We start from the raw sequence: 21,062 nt of genomic DNA, 5'->3' as shown, positions 1-21,062 counted from the left end.
AAAGACCCAAGGTGTTATTTCTCACACAGATTGATTCTCTCAGGAACATGGCCACCATGACATGACAGGGCAGGTCTGGTCATGGAAGCTAGCCTTTAAAACAGTGAACATGACGTTGTGCTTTTCAGCTGTCTCAATATGATTATGCATATAAGCTGAGAGAGAAAAATGGTGCAACTTGATTGAAGCACAGGCATGAAACTCATATCTTAATAGATGTGCTCTTTAAGTTTCAAGTGGAATTAAGTGAATCAACTTGTACCAAAGTTTGCACAGCTGTCACTATGTTTTAAAGGTGGCAGTGGCTTGACAGTTCCCAAGAAACAGGCAAAAATAAAGTGTGAGGGGTTTTTTTGGATGGGGTTTTGAAATGTTGATATTTATTTTTTAATGTGTTTCATAGGCCAAGTAACTATCAGATCTAATGAGTGTCTCCTTTGTCTCTTTTCGCCTTTGTAAGAGCTGGGCTTGCCCTGTTCCCCTATGTAGATATCTAGGCAATGGATACTGGAAATTTAAGGAAGATGCCAGGCAGTAAGTCAAAGCTATTCATCCAAGTTATCACTGTAATTCTATTTCTGCTTTAGCCTTCCACTTTAAAATAATGAAACACATTTCTCCTCACAGTCTGTGAAGCTTTTTTTTTCTATTTAGATGTTATTGAAAAACAATTAACCGATCAACTCATCAATACATTGCAACGCACACTGCGTGAAAGTCATTCTTCTGAGAGGAAGGATTTATCTTCTTTCAGGAATTTAACCTAAGGCACAAACTACCAATGGACACGAGGCCTACCCCAGGTGACCCCGCTCTGATGAAGCCTTCCCAGGTCCTCCGGGAGGAGTTAATGTCCCGCTCTGCCTACTGTCACAGCACTTTGTATTGCACGCTTTTCATCTGTTATCACCAACTATTATGCTATTGTTAAAAGCCCCGGTTCTAGAATTCAAACTCCCTGACTTAGTAACACGTTAGTCCCCTCATTTCTAAATAGAAATAATAAAAGGACTTGCCTCATACAGTTGAGATGCTAGTGGGGCAGCACCACAATCCTAAAGGATGGTTTTGGGTGAGTACATCCTGCAGAAAATTGTGGTATGAAGGTTAGCTATTAAACTGTTCCTAGCAAAAAACTACAAAAAATGACCAAAAATGGTTATGATAAAAATACAGATAGAAAAAATTACGTCAGAGTAAAAATTACATACTGACTGAGGTGGGGGGTGTTTGGGATAGGGGGCTGAGGGGAAGGTTGTCTGCCAGACAGGTTAATAATGGTGCCCAGTAATAGAAATAGGAAAATTTCTTTTAGGAAGAAAGAAAGTGTATACGTAAAAGTGTATCAAGAAACATCAATTTGTCCTGTTTTATTTTCTTCCTTATACATATTACTACCAGCATTATCTTTAACTTGTTTGTTTTGTTTTGTTTCCTCTGTTCCAACTGGAATGTAAAAACTCTATTATAGCAGCAATATTACTTGTATTCTCTCTATCTCTATTTAGCAGTTGCTTTATAAATAGCTATTGAATAACTGTGTGGAAGAATGAAACATCCAAATGAATTCAGGAGGCAGGTGTAGATTTTATAGAGTGTCAGAAGAAGAACTATAGCTAATCAAATAGAAAAAGAAAAACAGATTCTAGTGTAGCAGTGAGAACCTGGAGAATTCAATTAATGTAAGTGTATAGAGGATCAAGAAAATAGGGTTTAGTGGGGTTTTTTTTTTCCCTTTTTTTGATAAAATTCTCTAGCTCAAGAGCAAAATGCAAATAAAAAAGAGTTCATCTGACTGTTGAGATGACAAGCATATAATGAGAGTGAAGGGAGTTAGAGAAACTTGGTCTTAACGCATTTATTCCTCAAGTGTGATCCCTGGAGCAGCAGCAACAAAATCACCTGGGAAACGATGGGACCCCATTGTTTTGGGGGTGCCTTATCCTAGATCAGCTGAATCAGAAACGCTGGGATGGGATCAGCAATCTGTGTTTTAACAAGTCCTGCAGGTGCTTCTGATACAAGCCGAAATTAAGAACCAATGCCCTACGTTGTTGAAATCACTGAAACGTGAGCCTTGGCTGAGAGAGGAATTTAGACACCAGGACAATGGAGGTCTGCTGGACAGCTGCCTTATTGGCGAAGCCCTGGTGAGGGGGCATCCTAATGTGGTCGCAGTGACTGTAAAGTCTCAGGATTGTGGTTGTGCTGCTGGATGGTTGTGGGATGAGAGAGCCCGCAGACATTCTCTGGGTTCAGGGACCCTTTCTACTCTGGCCCAATAATCACAAAAGATGATGTAGTTAAGTTTGTTCAAAGAGCCAATAACTTTGCAGATAAAATCAGAAAGGTACTGTCAGCAGCCTTAAGTGAGCAGGCCGTGGGGCCCCGGCCGAACGAAGTTCATAATAGCTTGCACCTGGTAAGAGGTAAATGTACGCATGCGCTGGTAGCGTGAGTCAGCATTATGAACACCACGCATGCGCCACGAGCATTATAAAAGGACAAATGCGTACACCTGAGCTCCGCCCGCTTGTGCTGCGATGAAGTGCTGTTTTGCTCCATGTCGGCTCCCTGCGCCTTCTTCCAGTTGGGGCAGCTCACTTCCTCGGATCCTCTCAAGCCTCCCTCGGCTGACAGGTAGGGAAATCTTAGGCTCAGTATGTTTTCTCTAATACTTTGAAAGTATGAAACCTTCTCTCAGTTCTCAATCATAATAACCTGAGGAGTATTTTAGCTCAATTCAGTAAGCATGTATTGGTAACAAATGTTTCTGCATGTTCCTTTGTAAGTGTATAAAGGTGTCATTGGGGGGTAGAATGCCATTTTGGGGGCACCAGAATTGCCCAGTATGCTTGCATTCTCCGAGGAATTTACTTTGTGCTTGGTATGTTATAGTCCATTTTAGATAGTACGCTGGTCATTAATATTTTCTGTTTTGTAGTTTTTGTTTTGGTATGAATAACCTCTTAGAAATTAACCTCCTCAGGATAAAATATGGGTTTATATTCTAGTAATTTTGTTTTGTAACTGCTCTTTTGTAAAAAAACAAAAACAAAAAACACATGGCTCTCCCCTTTGTACATGACGTATCTGAAAGTGGCATTTCTAATCAGTATGACTGTAATGAAAGTACGGGTCACTTGCAGAATGCATTATGGAGCCACTCCTTGGCTGACAACTTCAAGTTGCCAGCGAGGTCTTCTTTGGTTAGTGTTATTTCCCATTGGCTTTCATGTCAGTCACCAGGATGTCTATCCAGTTTGACCATTTAAACTAAAACCTAACTTCCTGAAGAAATAATAAAATGAGCTAAACATCTCCAAAGTAAATTCTATCCATCTCTATATAAAACTGGGACATCGTTTGCTTGGAAAAGAGACTAGAATCTTAGCCCATACGATACGGATGGCTACGCCTTCTTTCTCATGCCAGTACAATCAGGAACTAAGTGTATTTCAATACTTGCAGCAAATGATAATCTGGTTCTTAAAATCACTTACTTACTAGCATGTTGTGACATTATCTGAGATCTTTGTACTGTTGCCTAGCCTACTAGACAAACCTCTTCCATTCATAGCTGCGATGTGAGGCTAAAAGCATTCATACACATTTTTTTTTTCTTGCACAGCTGCCTGATAGCATGGACCAAAATGGAATTTACATTCCATTGATCATATGTGAGCATATTCTGTTTTGTTAAAAGATTGAGTGTATCTCAAAATACATATTATGTGAAACCCTTGTCAGAGAGAAGCAATGTGTTATTGTAAAAATGGAAACCAACCCTAGAGGAAGAAGGAGGTAAAGGTATTTACTTGGTAGCCACTTGAACTCCTCTAGAGAGGCAGGACTCGATGGGCACACAAGTGAAGGAGTAAAATACTTCCTTTCGTGGGATGTGAGAATTATCTCCTAAATCTGCATCCCAGTTTCAAACTGTCTTTTCCACAGCCTTCCATTGGGTCTAGAATTTCATTCTGAGGGATCCATTCACTGGATCGAGGCATTGTGCATCAAGTTGTCTCATGATAAAATGTGAATGATCCTGGAAGAAGCAATATCTTCCCTTTACACTCAGTCATTGCCCCCTACCCCAGCCACTCATGTCCCAGGTGAGTTAGCTTATTTTACCTTGAGAGAGGTGAGTGTTCTTGTAGAATGGACCAAAGAGCAAGCCTGCCATGTTCTATAGTACATGTGCTCTTGGTAAGCACATGGCTTAATCAGGATCTTCACTCCAGACAGAAAGTAGAAATCACCTTATTACAAAGAGACAGTATGTGAGCTTAAACCAATGACTTCATGCCAGGGCACTGGGTTACGAAGTCACTTCAAGGCAATAAAGTGAAGAATTACTCCAAATACCAAGACATGGGGAATTATGTGAAAAGTAGTCAGAGGCCAACATACAACACTGACATGGGGCTTGGGGAGGAGATAATGATATATTTGCTGAGTCAACTTATAATGTGTAACTGAATATGGGCAAGGGTAAACACTCAAATCAGAAGCTATAGGAAGTTCTAGTTCAAGTCTGACACTGGGAGTGAAAGTCAGATTGTTGACAGAAAGGCCTGGAGCAAGGGTAAATTCGCAGTTGATGCGGACATGATCCTTCTGGTGGAGGGTGCTACCTTTTTGCACCACTTCAGTGCCTGGCCTCCACAGATCTTCAGCTGTGGTTGTCTAGACAGAGCAAAATAAAATGATGAGATTTAGTTATTTATTATTTTTCAACATGACTGAGTGAGCAAATATTTTATAAAGTTATCTACAGCCTGCAAAAAACCCCAGAAAGTCCAACTAAGGAATGTACCTAGAACATCACACCCTTAAATTCATTTAGACCTGTAATGTTCCTTTGAGCATGGAACAACAGCAAAATGCACCTCTTAAACTGCTCACCTTCTAAAACAAAGCAAAAAATAATAATAAAATGCATGTGTTTCAAATTCACATAATTAACTTTTCCAATGCAAACACAGAAGAGATTATGCTATACATTCTTAATTGAAAAGTATTTCATTGTAACATTTTTTTACATTATGTTTTAAAGAGCTCAATTTACAGTCTGTTTTTTCATTATATTGTTTTCCTGCTCATGCTGGGAAAACAAAGCAAGATGGTCCAGGATTGGCCTTCTTTTCTTAAAAGTATGAACTATCTGGTGAACTTTCATTATATTCCTATAAAAATAGTAACCAAAATATACACTTCTGATCTGACATTCACAAGTCCTAATGTAATAAGAAGAATCTAGTTTCATGCTCCTTGTGTTCTAAGAGTGTAAATCACTTTATGCAAATTTACATTTTTATGAAGTCGAAATTCTGAATATTTTTAGCCTTGAAATGGCTTTAAAATGCAATAATCTTTTGGCACCAGGGCTTAACAAGGACAAATATTCGTGCAGTGAAACGAAAGGTCATCTGATTGAGAATATTTAAATATGTTCTTCATCCTTATGCAAAAGTTGGTAGTATATTTTTTGTTCTATCATGTACAAAGTGAAACTTCGGAAGCTTTGCTAATTTTTATTCTATTTTATTCTGTTAAATATCATTGCAACATTCTATAGGGCTGCTAACTTTTTATAAGTAGATTATGTATCACTAGAGGTTCTTTATAGGAAGCTATACTCCAATTAGGACTAACACCAAATCATAAGTATCAAATTAAAATACTTAAAAGAGCTCCTTGGAGCAGGAATTCTTAAACTTATATCTTAGACCATTTTGTTACTGTGATATGTATAAAACAACTAATGTATAGTTTATTAGCATGAATGTTTAATAGAGTAAAACAAAAATGACAACAGTTGATATTTTCTAGTACTTTTCCTCTCATCAGTGAAGTCCTGATTTACTCTATGAATTTTAACATGGGCTTAAAAAAGTCAAATAATATTGTTGTGGGCCCTTTTTCTTTTTCCAGTGTGACACACACACACACACACACACACACAAATTACAAAAAGGAAAAAAATCCTAAAAAGCTATTCAAGGAAAAAAAAGCTATTTATTTACTTAATTTACATAAAGTAAATAAATTTGAGAGTTTGTGCCACTGACAATGTTGTTTGTTTCATTTATAATAGTTCTTGATTGTGAATCTTTGTGCCTTTAGAGTGAAAGGTGCGTACGAGAATGCCAAGTATTAGAGACTTGTGAAGGAGAACGTGTGTTTCTGTATTGTGAAAGCTTCATTGGTTGTTTTTGCCTTTTTTTTCCCCTAAGTCAATAGGAGGCTAGCATTTATTGTGATACTAATATTCAATTGCTTTTTATAGGAATGCAGTGAGAAAGTTCTATTTTGTGAGGCCAGATGTTGTTACACTGTCACTCAAAGAAGTAGATTTTTGCAACTTTGCAATTAGTGCCTAGAATGAGCATTTACTAGCTGCTTTGCTTTTCTAGCAAGAATCAAGAGGGCGAGAAGTTAAAATTGACCTGAACTTACAGAAGAGTTCAAATGCTAAATCCTGAAATTAATTAGAAGATGTAAGACCACCCTCGATCTTGATTCTAATCCAATTCTAATTAAATCTACACCATAAACCAAGAATTCACACACTGGGAAGGCTTATTTTTTATTTGTTTAATTTTTTTTTAGTTACTCTATTTTATGCAGAAGCTCAGAACAAGTTCTAATTAACCTAGCTACTCACTGTACATTTTCTGTCGTAAGAGGTACAAAATAAAAGTTGAGCCAGCAAATAGACAGAAAGCAGAAAATACACAATGATCTGGGAGATGGTAGAATTAGATGAAAAATCCTTTTGTAGCCACAGTTCAGTCTAAAGAGTTTTACTAGCTCAGTAGCCTACACATATCAGCACTATCTTTTAGCGTATCACAGGGGAAAAAAATGAAACAAAAAATCCACATGAAGTATGAGCTCTTCATCCTTGGCATTCAAGACCCTACACAAAATGCTCCCAATATGGCTCTGTCATCTTCCAAAAATCCGCTGTGTGTGCTCCAGGGTCTGTGGGAACTAGACACTTCTGAGCATGCTTTGGGTCTCCCCAACATGTGTAAATTCCCATCGTCCTTTAGGGTCCATGTCAAATGTCTCTTGATTTCTGACATATTCCTTGAACTGCTTGTGACCGTTTTCTCCTGTGAATCACCACGGTCCTCTGATTGTACCTGCCTCGTTCCTTGATAGCCTACGTGCCAAACAAACACTTTTGTAGGTGCTGGTGATACACCAGTGAGCAAAACAAATAAAAAGATTTGCTCTCTTGGATATTACTCCTAAGATGGTGATCCAGACAATAAATGTAGTGCATAATAAGATGAATTTCAGAAAAGGATAATGACTGTGGAGAAAACGAAGCAGAATAAAGGGATTGGAGATTTTGGCAGTGGGGGAATTACAATCTAAAGTCCTATTTCAAGTAATCCCTCAATGAAAAGGTAAGAATTTGAAACATTATGGATATTTGGAGAGGTGTGCTGGGGTAGAAGGGTTAGCCAGAGAGTCCTGAGGTGGGAGTTTAGCTGGGGTAGAGAAATCCAGGAAAAGACAAGATTGGAGTCAGGGAGTCATCCTGGTCAGGTGTTAAGGACTTTGTTGATAAATACAAGGACTGCTTTTACTCTAGTAAGGTGAAAGCCACTGAGGAATTTTGAAGAGAGGAGCACCGAGACCTGAGTTAGGCTTCTAAAGTGTCACTCTGAGTACTGTGTTGAGAATAGACTGCAGTGGGGACAGGTGAAAATGGCAGTCTGGTTGGAGTTGACTGTAATAAGCAGGGAATTGACAATGGTGACTTGAGTAGTAGCATCAGAGGTGATAAAAAAAAGTCACTTTCTGGACGTAAATTGAATATAAGGCTATATATTCTTCTGAACAGATTGGATGTGTGCTGGAAGTGATAATGAGGAGTCAAAGTACACCCCAAGGGCATCTTGTATTATAATTGGCAAATTTACCTTATTTTTCCTTCTACCCTTGAACTATTGAGTTAACACATATACTCACACACGTAGTCATACATTTGCATCCCTCTGCAATAATTTAGACTAACCAATAGTCTATACAATATGGTTAATTTCTCTGAGGATTGTGGAAATTAAAAGTGAAATAAGAGTTAGTACCAGTTAAAAGATTTGAGAGGGCTAAAATTTCTTTTTTATTCTAACTTTGAATTAGATGTAATTTTGCTTCAGGCTAACTGGAAGAGTTCTGTATGTGACAATTTAAACTTAAATTAATCTCACTTTAAAGTCTTTTTAATAAAGCTTTTCTATGAAACAGTGAAAAGCCAGCATATGAGGGCTGTAATGTTCCCAGGAATATGTAACCTAAAACTATCACTTAATTTGAATTTTACTGTGCCTTTTAATTAAATTCCAGATCTTTACAGACAATTAGTATACACGTATAAGACATATCTATCTGGAAAGTGATGTGAAGTGAAGAATTTCGGCATTTATCTTAATAGTGAAAGCTCCAAATCTGGCTTCTGAGAAAAAAAAAAGTGTGTCAGGCTTGGAATTTCATTAGATATAAATCCTAATTCAGCAATTATTCAATTCTGTATTCAATTAATCTCTGAACATGAGCACATTTTCGAGATGGATCAAAGTCTAATTCATGCAGACTTTGCTGCTGAAAAAAGAGAAATATTTTGTGTGAGGATTGGTGCATTTTTTTTTTCAATTTAAAATTAGATGAGATTAGGCAAAACCAGAAAGCTTCATTGAATGTGGGTTGGATTTTTTTTCTTAGAGAATCAAACTAAAGATAAAACTATACAATATAGGAAAAGTTATAAAAAAGAACCTCAGAAAATTTCTATTACAATAAATTATTATTATTATTTTCAATAATTTTATATTCTGTAAAGGGCATTACTACAAATAGATTGACTGCAATTCACACTTCTATCATAAGCTTTAATGTTTAGAGTCTAAGTGTCTATATCCTAATGTGGCTGACTTTTGGTTATTCATTTCTACCTGAAGGGAGATACTTATTTAGAAAATGGCATGGCCATTCCAGGAAAAGGAGACATCATGATTTAAATATCACCTGTAACTTAAGAAGAATGATCACAATAATGTTATTATAGGCATATTTAATCAGAGAAAGTGACAATTTGTTGCAAAATACATAAATGCTAGTTGATAACTCATTCTAGCCACATAAAGGACGTTTTTCACACCAAGGCAGGAGAAATTTTATATGTATAGCACATAATTATTAAGACTACAGATGATAAACCATTTAAATGCTAGACCCTACTATCATGTGTTCATCCTTTTGAAGATAAAATAAGATAATTATAAAAACACTAGAAAAAAAAGGCAAGGTCATGTAAGAAATAAATGAGCACAAATAGAAGAATTGTCGCTTTACACTGAGCAATTTACAGATATTTTTCTATAATTCGGCATAACATTTATTGAGTACCTACCACGTACCAGGCTGTTAAAAGATGTGAGAACTTGAAAGATTGAACAGTGACCAGCATAGCCATGATTTACACCATTTAAAATCAGATAAATGTAGAATGCAACCTGTGTGATATTACCGGGAGAGAATGGTGTATTGTTGAATACATCTTAAATTATAATATATCCATTACCCAAATGTATTCACAATAAAAAGGTTTATTTCTCAGTTTAAGTAGTATTCACCATTCATGTTCTGTTTCTACATGGATATTAAGTAAAAGGAAAATACCTTGTGGAAAGACAAAGACATACATTGAATTATGACATCAATTTCATCAAATTCCTGCCTTACAGAATTCAGTGCCAATCTTTCTGAAGCCAGTATTTCTATCGCTAGTCTTTATAGCACTTCTCTTCCCTTCCTTTAAATATCTGTTAAATATCTAATAGTACTCCTATTTTCCATATTCATTAATTTTCTTTTCTTTTTTCCCCACTTCACAAACCTTTAGAGTAACCCAGCTACCTCATCTAGATACTGTCTTTGCACGAGTAATCATATCCACGATTACTCCTCCTTAAAGGTAATATTCTCCTGGAGGCCACATAACTTTAGAATTCTGTTGACCAGTAGTATTTATAAAAGAATATTGAGGAAGTCAGTTAATGGGGGCTAACATTTTTGTTTTACTGTAAGAAAACAAACATACGTCTTATTACTGTAATTTTATTAAGAAAAATATTTAAACTCTCAAAGTAATAAGTAAATACTCACAGAATCTTCTAATTTGTTTTTATTTTCTTTTAGCTTTTTCCCACCCAGTTTCGCCATGGGTCAGTGACAGTGTCTCCCTGAAATTAGTTCAGGCTCTGACGTGGGCTTGGGGGCTGCTGGTCCGCCTCTTGCCGGTTCTGATTCCTCTCCGCCTGCCCTCTCTGCTATCCTTGCTCTCTGCCCTCAGCCCCCTCCAGGACTCACCGTGGTGACCACGACCACACAGTAGCCAGGTCCAATAACTGTCTGTTTTTGTTGTATTGTATGTGCTTCCAGTATCTGACAGCCAACCATCCACTTCTTTAAAAGGTTTTTGTCACACTGCTGTAACCTGATTTTACCGCTTCGTGACAATTCCTTTCTTTGTTTCCTCTTCTTTCTTTTCAGGTAGAATTGGGCGTTTACAGTTTCTGACAACAGCTTCTAACTTGACATACTTCTTCCCTCAGTTATTTCAAATTGAAATTGGCTCTAAAACATATTTTCAACCATAATTTTCCTCATTGCTATGCATGATTCGAGAGTTCATTTTTTAAAACATGCTACAAAATAGATGCTAATTAGAATTCCAGACTAGAGCTATCAAAAATAGAAACATATTCCATCTTCTTTTCTATTTCCTCTGACCTAATAAACAATCCTGACCCTCCTACTCATGGTTTTTTCCCCCATTTTAATTAACATTCCTCTAACAACTCATATACCTGACAAATAATTTGTGAGATTGTTTTTCTTACTAGCCAGTCACCAAGTCTTCTTTCTTCAAAAATCCTCATAATGATGTATTTTCCTTCATTTTCAATCTCTGTATTGTGTTAAGGGTAAGTGAATTATTTTGGGGGTATGATATTGCATATCTAAGAAATTTCCTATAATTTTTTTATTCATCTGTGTATGCTAAATGCCTGCAAAGTTCGTATTGATCAATGTGTATTAGTTACCTCACCATCCTGACTCTAAGCTAATCTGTTACATTTTCGTCTGTAATCAGTAAAGGAATATTTTTTTAGATTAGATATCATACTCTACAATAATTTTCCTATACTGACCTTCATCTCAGAACTCTTTTTTTTTTTTTTTAATTTGCTTTTAAATCTTCAGTTGCTACTTTTAAGGACTCCCAAGACCATGTCTTTGTCATCCCCTTTCTTTTCAGTCTCCTACCAGGTTTATCTTATTTGAGCAAAACATGATAATGATTTTGAATTCTGTTTTCAACCACATAAGTTCAATGAACTGAACAAGTTATTTTAGTACCCAAAGCCTTAGTCTCATCCTCAGCTCTTGCACAGAATTTGCCACATAGTAGGTACCTAATACAAAGATACATATTCAGCATTTATTTCATTTCCTCCAGTTTAAATCTTCTAAGTGTCTTCCAACCTCTGCACCTTTTTCAATCCCTGCCTCTCTACAGAAGTGCCAGCCACATTGAGGTTGTCATATCATATAATCCTCCTCAAACTTTGCTCCATTTCCTGATGAGTGGTTGAAGCTGAGAGATGTTAAAGACCTGACAGGTTAGGGACCATGTGGAGTGTTACAGAAAGCATTTCAGATTCAGTATCATAGAAACTCTGCTGCTTTTACCCTGACTTCGTGACGTCTGAAGCTTCTGTCTATTTTGGTAATTTAATTTCTAAAAGTGGATTGTAAAGGTTATGGACCACACATGAAAGGTAAATAAATAATAATCTTATTAATCTGAGTGGTGTGGTGAAATGCTAACTGAGCCAGGTGACTCACTACGTTTCGTTACTAAACACTTGTGTGATCTTGGACATGCCACTTACTGTCTTGGGCGTCATTTTGTTTCCTGTTAAATGACAGTGCCAAAACAGGTAAATTATAAATATCCTTAAGTCCTAAATACTGTGATTGGCATTCTCTTAGTCTGGTATGGAATAGATTACAATCCAATTTCTCTATAAAAACCACAAAGAATATAAAAACCTATCAGATCATAATTTGACTCTGAGTGAAGAATTGAGTGCTAAGAATAGATTTTATGAGATGAATAATCTTGACAAAATGAGAATCCAAAGTAAAAATTGATTTGATATAATACAGTCAAACATCTGGATATGTGACTAAAATTTTCGACTTTCATGTGGATGTTTGCGTTTGGGTGAATAATATCAATTTAAAGATGCTGGAACAGAGAACTGTGTATAAAATAAGCATCAAGGATATATTGTACAATACAGAAAAATATAGCCGTTATTATGAATAATAATGTAATAACTTTAAAAAGGAGTATAATCTATAAAAATATTGAATCACTATATTGTACACCTGAAACTAATAGTGTAAATCAACTACACTTCAATAAAATTTTGGAGCTAAAATCATGTCAAAATAATCAGGCTTATCTAACTTGAAAAAGAATAATTTTAAAAATTTGATTTATTTAACCTTGAAGATAAAGACATATATATAGGCATTTTAAAATAGTTTTCTGTTATTTTATAAAAACACATTTATTTTAGCAAAATATGTAGGTACATGCAGAAGGGTAGGTGATTCTGCATGAAATGCATTTCCTTCTCTTTTTTTTATTTCCATTAATTCTAACAAATTTGCTAAATCCTAGACTGTTCACTTTTTCCCTGTATTATACTCTTTTGCAGTGACAAACTCTCACCTAAAAATAAAACATAAAATACTTGAAATTAAACATTGTTAAATGTCACAAAATATCAAGTGAGAGAGAAGACAATACAGTGAATAAATATTTATATATTTCTTGGTTGATAACTCTTTTATATTTCATGGACCGATAAAAAAAAAATAGTGACCCAGAATTTCATTTAATTTTATTTAAGGGGTTGTAGAGTGATGGGGTGAAGTTTAGGTGCCTGGAGCATCAATTGATAAAAATATCAATTATAATGGAAATAAATTTTAAAAACACAGCAGCAGGCCTTCACACTATTAAACTGAAAGCATACAGTCTCCTATAGTGGAAAAAAAAAGTATAATTAAAAAGCTATCAATAGTCTGGGATTGTCAAAACTACTTTGTCACCTGAAGCACATTCTTTGTAATTATCTTTTAGGCTTTAAGCTAGATCACCATTAACCTCAGAAGAAAAAGGGTTACAGTGCTTTCTGGTGTGAGGAATTGTATCATCATGTAAATTAAACCCCATTCAGCAGTCAAATTAGATTTGGGAAATGATTGAGTATTAAACCTACTCATGTATATTAACAGATGACACGAAGTCTGAGAGCACCAGGGGAGGAGAGGAAGACTTTCCTTCCTTTTGAAAGATTTCAAGGTTCCTTATGTGCATAGAATGTGATTTGGAGCAGACATCAGAGAAATAAAATGGAAGCAATAGAAGGGAAACTCAAAGATATTTTTAGCCCTTCCCCAGCGATTTCTTTTCAGCTCTCAGACAGTACAAAATGAGTCAACACTTAACTAAGCCAGAAATAATATAACGAGCCTGCAAAATCACAGCTACCTACAGCTCAGATCTTCAATCAAGTAATTGTTAAAGACTCACTAGGAGGAGGAACAAATATGTTCTCAGTTGAACTTGCTTAATATTTTTAACCTTACTGTCAAAAGGAAGGAATCATAATTAAGATAGCACAATGCATGAAGCAGAGAGCAGCATGATTGCATCTTCCTGATGATTAATGTTTATCCCTGAGGTGGTCTCTTCAGCTTTGGATAAAGGAATACCATGCAGCCTTCTATCCCTGATAAGAATTGGTACCTAATAACAAATCATCAACCGCTGTCATTCCTGGGTACTAGTTGTGAAAAGTTGTGTTAGTTGATAAAAGTGATTATCAGTTGTATACAGAACACAACCTACAACCGGGTGTGCAGTCATGTTAATCTAATCTTGGGGACACGGGAGAGTATTCTGTTGTGGCTGTTATTTGCAAAGAAACCTGTAAGGCAGGATTTCTCAACCTTGATATGATTGCCATCATGGCTAGAAAACTGGTGGGGGCTGTCCTGTGCATAATAGCATATTCAGCAGCCTCCCTGACCTCTACCCAGAAGATGCCAGGAGCAACCTCTCCTCCTCAGTTGTGACAAACACAATTATCTTGACACTGCCGGATGTCCACTGGGAGGCAGAACTGCCCCCATTTGAAAAACCACGTGTGCGAGAGCCTTGGAAATGTTATACAGCGTAGATTTTACCAATAGCTGTATCTGCATATCTATATGAATAGACACAGAAATATGTACATGCACGTATACACACACACATCTATATTCACACCTCTATTTATATGCCATTATATACATCTATATATGGTCACGTAATGCACATACCTCTATAAGCACATACATGCATGTATACCCACACACACATGTATATATCCAGTTACATGTATTTGTATTACATGTATATATACCAGTATATATATATAAGTGTACATGTATATAAGCAATATATGTGTGTATTCATATATAATATACATGTATATACACATATATGTATTGTGTGTATATGTGTATACTTATGTATGTCATAAAATAAAGTCTGAAAACATAGATAATGCTATTTTAATGTTTTTACAGATCAAAGATGCCTTTGACAATATTAGGTATACTTGCATATGCCTCCAGATTCCATTGTGTCTGGTCTTTTCAGATGTGAAGTTTCACAGTAAAAACAGAATTGAGTGAGAGGGTTCTGTGCAAATATGCAAAAATCTGAAGGCCTCAAACCTTGTGGAGAAATCGTGAATCTGTATGTAGGAGGTAGGGGTGTGCAGGCAGGACCCGCGCAAGACGATGCTCCCGAGATGGACAAGAGCCAACTCATGGTAGCATGTCCACTTCAGCGCAGGTTAGAGAGAGGGACCCGGGGCAGCTTCTTGGTTGCATGTGGAAACAAAAGCTGACAAATCTGACAAAAAGAGCTCTCAGTAATCGGCTCAAACATTACTCTCCATCTGGACTTTATTGTCTCCTTTGTCCTTATTTCCCTGCGTCTGCCATTGAGATACTTTCTCATTCAGAGGCATTATTTCCAGGTAGGAGAGACAGTTTCTCATGGGCCATAATATAAGAGATCCTGAGGGAAAGTTCCTCTCCAAACAAACCACAGTAACATGCAGCCTGCAACGATTTCTGAAGTACCTCCGTTTGAGTTACTATTCTTTGGTATTAAATAATTTAGTGACTAGGAATGCTCTTTAAATTGGGCATACTCCTTGGCTGAACATCTCTTGACGCTTCGGTGTGCTGTTTACCTGACCTTCAGCAGCCTAAACAGGGTTCTAGGTAGTGGGGTTTGGAGCAGCGAACCTGTGATGGAGAGCAAAGCAGAGGTTACCGGTTTAGAAGGTGGAGTTCTGCCCACTGGTGCACGGAGGACCAGAAAACGGAAATACATGAAATAGTATATTAGAAACCTACAGCTTCCTGGGAACTTTACATATAAGATGTATGTAAAACTCTCTCTGTTGGGTGAAAACTGAGACTCAGGTCAGCCAGGATATAGATTTCCCTTCCGCCCTGCTCCCTTGCTGCCTCGGCTTCTTCACAGCACCGTAGGAGAAAATAAATCCTCACAGTGACAGAGTCACATAACTCGGTCCAAAACTGGTAGCCAGGCACATTTCTAATTCTTTCAAACAAGTATTCATTCAAAGCCATTCAAAACTTTTAATAACTGGAGTTTTGGGGGTAGATGTAATGGAAACCAGATGGCAGGGAGAGACAAGGCCCTCTGAAATGATGCAAAAAAACCCCAAAAAGTATGTCACTGCGTCTAAATATGACATCAGGCAGACTGGGCTAGACTCTGCCCCTTGACTTATATGTACAGAGAACTCAGTGGAGGATCCGGTGTGAGCCTGCGTCTGAATCTCCACTCTCATACTCCATCCTACCCACTGGGAAGAGGTCAAGGCTGTGAGGAGACGCTGAAAGACTGGTTGACCAGGGCCCTCCTCTCCAACTTCTGGTTATCACCCCTGCGAGCTCTCTGCCCAGGAATAGAACTACATTTCCATAGAAATTGGTGAGGGAACACAGTGGGTCAAACTGTAGAAGACAAAGAATCTTAGTTCAGTAGTAAAACAGGAACCCAAGTCCTCTGCCAACACTTGGATTACCTAACGAGAACTGTTACCCTAGTCATGGAGGAGTTCCTCTCCTAGTCCCCTTTTAGGATTTCTTGTAGGGGTGCAGGAATGGGAGAGAGCCATGATCTTGCCAACTGGCCCGTAAAGGAAATGGTCTAGTGAATTGTGGGCAAACTGCACCAGGGTGTCGGCAACGCTGGATTATACAAATAGCATTTTGCTTAATTCTCCCCACAAGCCACTGATGTAGGGATCGTTATCGCAATCTGTAAGGTTGAAGTGGAAATCAGGCTTAGGAGGTTAAATAACTGTTTGCAGAGCCAGTAAGTGACACCGGGGGGAATCGTACCATGTCTGTTTGATAGTGAAACCACTACGTTATTCTGACTCACAGCAGAATCCTACCATCTGCTCATTGAAGTGCAGAGTGCCAACATTAACTTTCAGGATGAAGTTAGTTAAAGACAATTTTATCTTGATCTGGCCCTACCTAGGACCCTTTCTTTAGAGAAAGTAAGCATGCCAAATTTAAGTTGTCAGCTGTCAGAGGTACAGAAAATAAATTGTATCTTTTAGTCTTCTGGCTGGTTTTAGGTGTTGATTGGTAAAGTGCACTTTGGACCAGTTTATATTTTGTAGCTCAATGACCCCATTCCTCCTTTTGCTTGGCAAGCAGTTAATGGCTAGATAAGCAAACTCTTCTACCCAGATCAGTGTATCTACGTAGATGCTCATTAACATAGGGTCCTTGTCATTTTATCATCAGTTGGACATACCTAGAGCTCTAACGCTAAATTTCAACAAAAGGCACAATATCCTTGAAAATTATATTGCTAGTGATTCGATCCCTAGCAAAAGAAACTTTTCTACGAGAGGGAGTTACATTTTGCATCTAATTATAAAATGAACAGAGAACTAATTAGATGTTTTAAAGCCCAAAGGAAAGAAAATTCCGTAACTTTTCTCCTAAATTTAAAATCATCTCAGTTTAAAAGATCTGATATTAACTATTTAGGGCTTGATTTCTTGAGTTAAGATGTCACTATTTTTATTAGAGACAGAAAATCAAATCTGGAGGCAAATGTGGTTTTTGTAGAGGTAGTCTAGACCAGTTTTTCCTTTTCTTTTTGGACAAGGATGAGTTAATCACTGAAAAAAATCAGAAAATTCAATTTGTTAGATTCTAGTTCTGCACATTTTTTATAAATATTTTTAAAACAAATTTTGACTACACCCTGTAATGATTTTCTTCCTTCATTTGTATTGAGAAGAGAAAACACATTAAAAATTTAGTTTAAAAAAATTTAGGTGAAAAATCCCATGTTGCCAACTTTAAAACCCAGTAAAAAATGTCAGCACTACAGGAAGACCAGTAGTTTCCCTTGGAAAGCATACGGGTAGACAGCAAAGTGTCCTGTCTTCCTACATTTTTAAACAGGAAATTAAAAAAAAAAACAAAAAACTAACCCCCTTAAAAAACTTTCAAGCAATCGTAGAAACTATAATTTAACTAAATATTTTAGCTTTCTGCTAAATTACTGCACATTGATGGCAGTTGGCTGCCAGGGACTACAGCCTTTCCAGCCTTCTAGTCATTCCAGTTGCAGAATGGATAATCGAAGCTGTGAATGCATCAAAGGAGAATGTGCTTCAACTCCATATAAACTTTTAAAAGCATCGAAAGCAAAGTAAGTAATAATGATGTAAATTGCGTATGAATGCAATTAATCTGTACATGAAGAGAAGATTTTTAGTATGCCATTAGCTTCCTAACAGCCTAATATACAAGAAGCCAATCTTTAGTCAGCTTGCCAGAAGTATGACAAACTGCTTGATACATTTTTTTTAAAGATTGAACGGATGGATGTGGCTTTTCAGAAAGTTTTGATTAACCCTTCTATTACCTATTTGTAGTTAGTGTAAAATTAATGTTGATTGAAAACCTTTATTGAATTGCAATGACATAGCAAAAATGCCAGTAGTCTTGCTTTATATGCAACCAGAAATTCATAAAATGCAAGGATTAAATATACGATTATTTTTTTTCCTTGTTGTTACCTTGGGGAGGGGAGAAAAAACCTCACTTCTTTGTCCTATCTGAGAAAAAGAATTGAAATGGAAGACTGAAACATGATAAAAATAAACGGTGTTATTAGTAGAGCAAAAATCAGTGTAGTACACTTTCAAGAACTGAAGGCAGGCCAACCCAAGAAAGGAAAAAAAAAAAAGGCCGCTTCTTTGTTTCTCCAGCCTTGTATCCTGGCTTTTAGGGGCGGTCCTGTGATTGATTGACGGTTCACATCCCTTGAGTATTCTGCACGGCCATCTCCTTTGTGCGTGCTCTTACCCATGATATACACAGAAGAACCTATGGGAGGGGGCCCACACCGCAGTGCTAATTATAATACAGTGAACACTGGGTCTTGTCCTGTTAAGTCCTTTTTACTACTTCGCAGTTGTGGCTGTTGGGTTCTAACTAGTTTCTTAGCATTTATTTAGAAAAAGTAAAACCCCTTCATGCTGGAGGCAGGCACAAGGCCATCTTCCCAACCATCCTCCCTCTCCTCCACCTATCTGCCCAGTGCCCCAACTTATCTAACTACCTAACACTGTTATGGGATTCTTGATTGATGTCCTCATTCATTTTTTTTTTCTGTGATAGTTGATTGGAGTATTTAGAAAGGAGGGTAGTGAAGAAGGGAAATGAAAAAATACAACATACAAATTTTATATTGAAATTTTCTCCCTGTCTTTCAGAAGGTAGTATCATCATTGCCATTTAGGCATTTGTTCTGTTTTTTTTTTCCATTCACTTATTTGAGCAAACTCTCATTTATTAAAATACGATAAACATGTCATTGTTTTTATGAGGAGAAAAAGAAAGGGAAAAAAAGAATGAGAGACAGCTATTCCCAAATCTATGTCTTTTTCTGCTTTAGTAACTTGAATTTAGGATATATTTTGTCAAGTAAATGCCAACTGCAGACTGAGAAAGGTGGATAACTATGAAAATAAGATTAGATTCACATATTGAAATGGGTTTGCAAGTTTAATAAATTATTTTTAATAAAGTCCTTTATAAACAAATGAATTATAGCATCATAGTCATTATACCTTAATCAGTAATGCTGGGATTCACATTTATTCATAGTTTTCTTTCATTCAGAGCCACATGAATAAAGTAATTAGTAGTGACTTCTTTCTCAGAGTAACTGGGCCTGCATTAAATACTGTAAAATCAGGCAGGCACTTCATTTGAAAACCTGCCTCATTCATATATTATGTCTACTGCCAATAAAAATAGAATAACTTGAAAGTATCCATTGATAATAGAGCACAGTCCCTAGGGCTTCAGAGATAACTGTCTGCCATTGAGTAACCCAGTTTTCTCCTCCCAGAGAATGCCCAGAATGTTACGAAACTGGTTCTAGTCAAATTCTGCATGAGCAGGTATTCTATAGCTTCCTCTATTATTTGAAAACAAAATTGTGCTGATTCCTCTTGCAGCATCATGTCCTTCTACGGTGAAGTGTAAACCCTTGAAGCTAGTAGTCTGTGCTAAGTACCGTACGGCGTGTAAATAGAAGGTAGTCACTCCATACCCGCGTCCCTTCACCCGCTCTGCCTTGTCACATTTCTCACAACAAGGGCCATTTTATGTCCTAGGTCCATCTAGAACTGAAGGCATAGGACTGTCTTTGATTAATCCTTTCTCTCAGTTCCCATACTACTTCAGTCACTTGCTTCTGTTTTATCGCATTTCTTCCAGTTCCATGGCATTTGTCTTGGTTTTTGTTTCCTGTAAATTTCTTCCCAACTTTCCTGTTGCAAGCCTCTCTGAAGGACATAAATATATACATACATACATGCATACTTACATACATACATACATACATATATATATATCTTTTTAGGAATGAAAAACAAATTCTGAGTCAACTTATTGACACCTAGACCACATGACTTTGGGAAATAATAACTATTATTAAATAAGCACTTATTACACGCCAAAGAAATATACTGATCATTTTGCGTCCATTAATCCATGGGGCCTTTGTAATAATCTGATGATTGTTATGCTATCAGCTTGATTTGCCCGCATAGGAAAGAGAGGCTTTAAAAGGTGAAGGCAACAGAAACTGTGGCAGAGCAGCAGTTTGGGGCCAGCCAGTTCCACCTCCAGAGCTCAGGTTCATAAACACTCAGCTCATTCTCGTTAAGCCTCTGTCTTCTCATCTGCAAGTGAGAGCTTAAGGAACATCGAGGGCCAGCCGAGCGCGGACTGTGACAGCCCACGCTGGCTGTCGTTGGACTGAGTCTCTGACCAGGGCTCTGTTGCAGATCCCCCCTCACTTTCCTGTCACACCTGCATCAGTCTCACTGCTCTGCCACGTATGGTTTTTGTTGTCACTGCATCCACACCCATGAAGGCAGCTTTAATCTGCCTCCCCTTGAGTAGGACTTTCGTACTCTGATTGCAGCTTACCCAGGGCGATTGCTTACGACTGTGCAGAACGCACGGAAGAAATGAACAGCAGTGACGTCACTAAGTCACGCTCCCTGGAACAGGACTGTGTCTCCTCAGAGGGGAACAGTAAACCCTGTTTGGCAGAAAACCACCGTCCTCTCCCTAAGCCTTCAGCCCACAAGACTGCACCTCCTTTCTAGGAAGTGCTGTTTTCTGATCAGCACAAAACTCCTCCATGGCCCAGCCAGAATCTTGTCTCCCTTTATAGCTCTTGAATTATTTTTTTTATTGCTGTGTAATAAGTTATGACACATTTTGCAGTCAAAAACAGCACACGTTTCTAG

General features: G+C 37.3%; 1 protein-coding gene and 1 long non-coding RNA gene across 2 annotated transcripts in view; both read left to right on the top strand.

The window, feature by feature from the left end:
- The window catches only part of LOC140696350 (low-density lipoprotein receptor-related protein 1B-like), a 664,806-nt gene that overhangs the window by 191,564 nt on the left and 452,180 nt on the right, over positions 1–21,062 (top strand). The gene's annotated exons all lie outside the window — the stretch shown is intronic.
- LOC140696352 (uncharacterized) overlaps positions 2,552–21,062 on the top strand; it is an 89,019-nt gene continuing 70,508 nt past the window's right edge. The window contains exon 1 of the long non-coding RNA XR_012072559.1: positions 2,552–2,640. This is a non-coding gene — a long non-coding RNA (uncharacterized lncRNA). The remainder of the gene's footprint in view (positions 2,641–21,062) is intronic.

Source organism: Vicugna pacos, chromosome 5 (genome assembly GCF_048564905.1).
Source record: "Vicugna pacos chromosome 5, VicPac4, whole genome shotgun sequence".
NCBI lineage: Eukaryota > Metazoa > Chordata > Mammalia > Artiodactyla > Camelidae > Vicugna > Vicugna pacos.
Note: the sequence above shows the minus strand (reverse complement) of the source record. Positions and strands in the feature narration are given on the sequence as shown.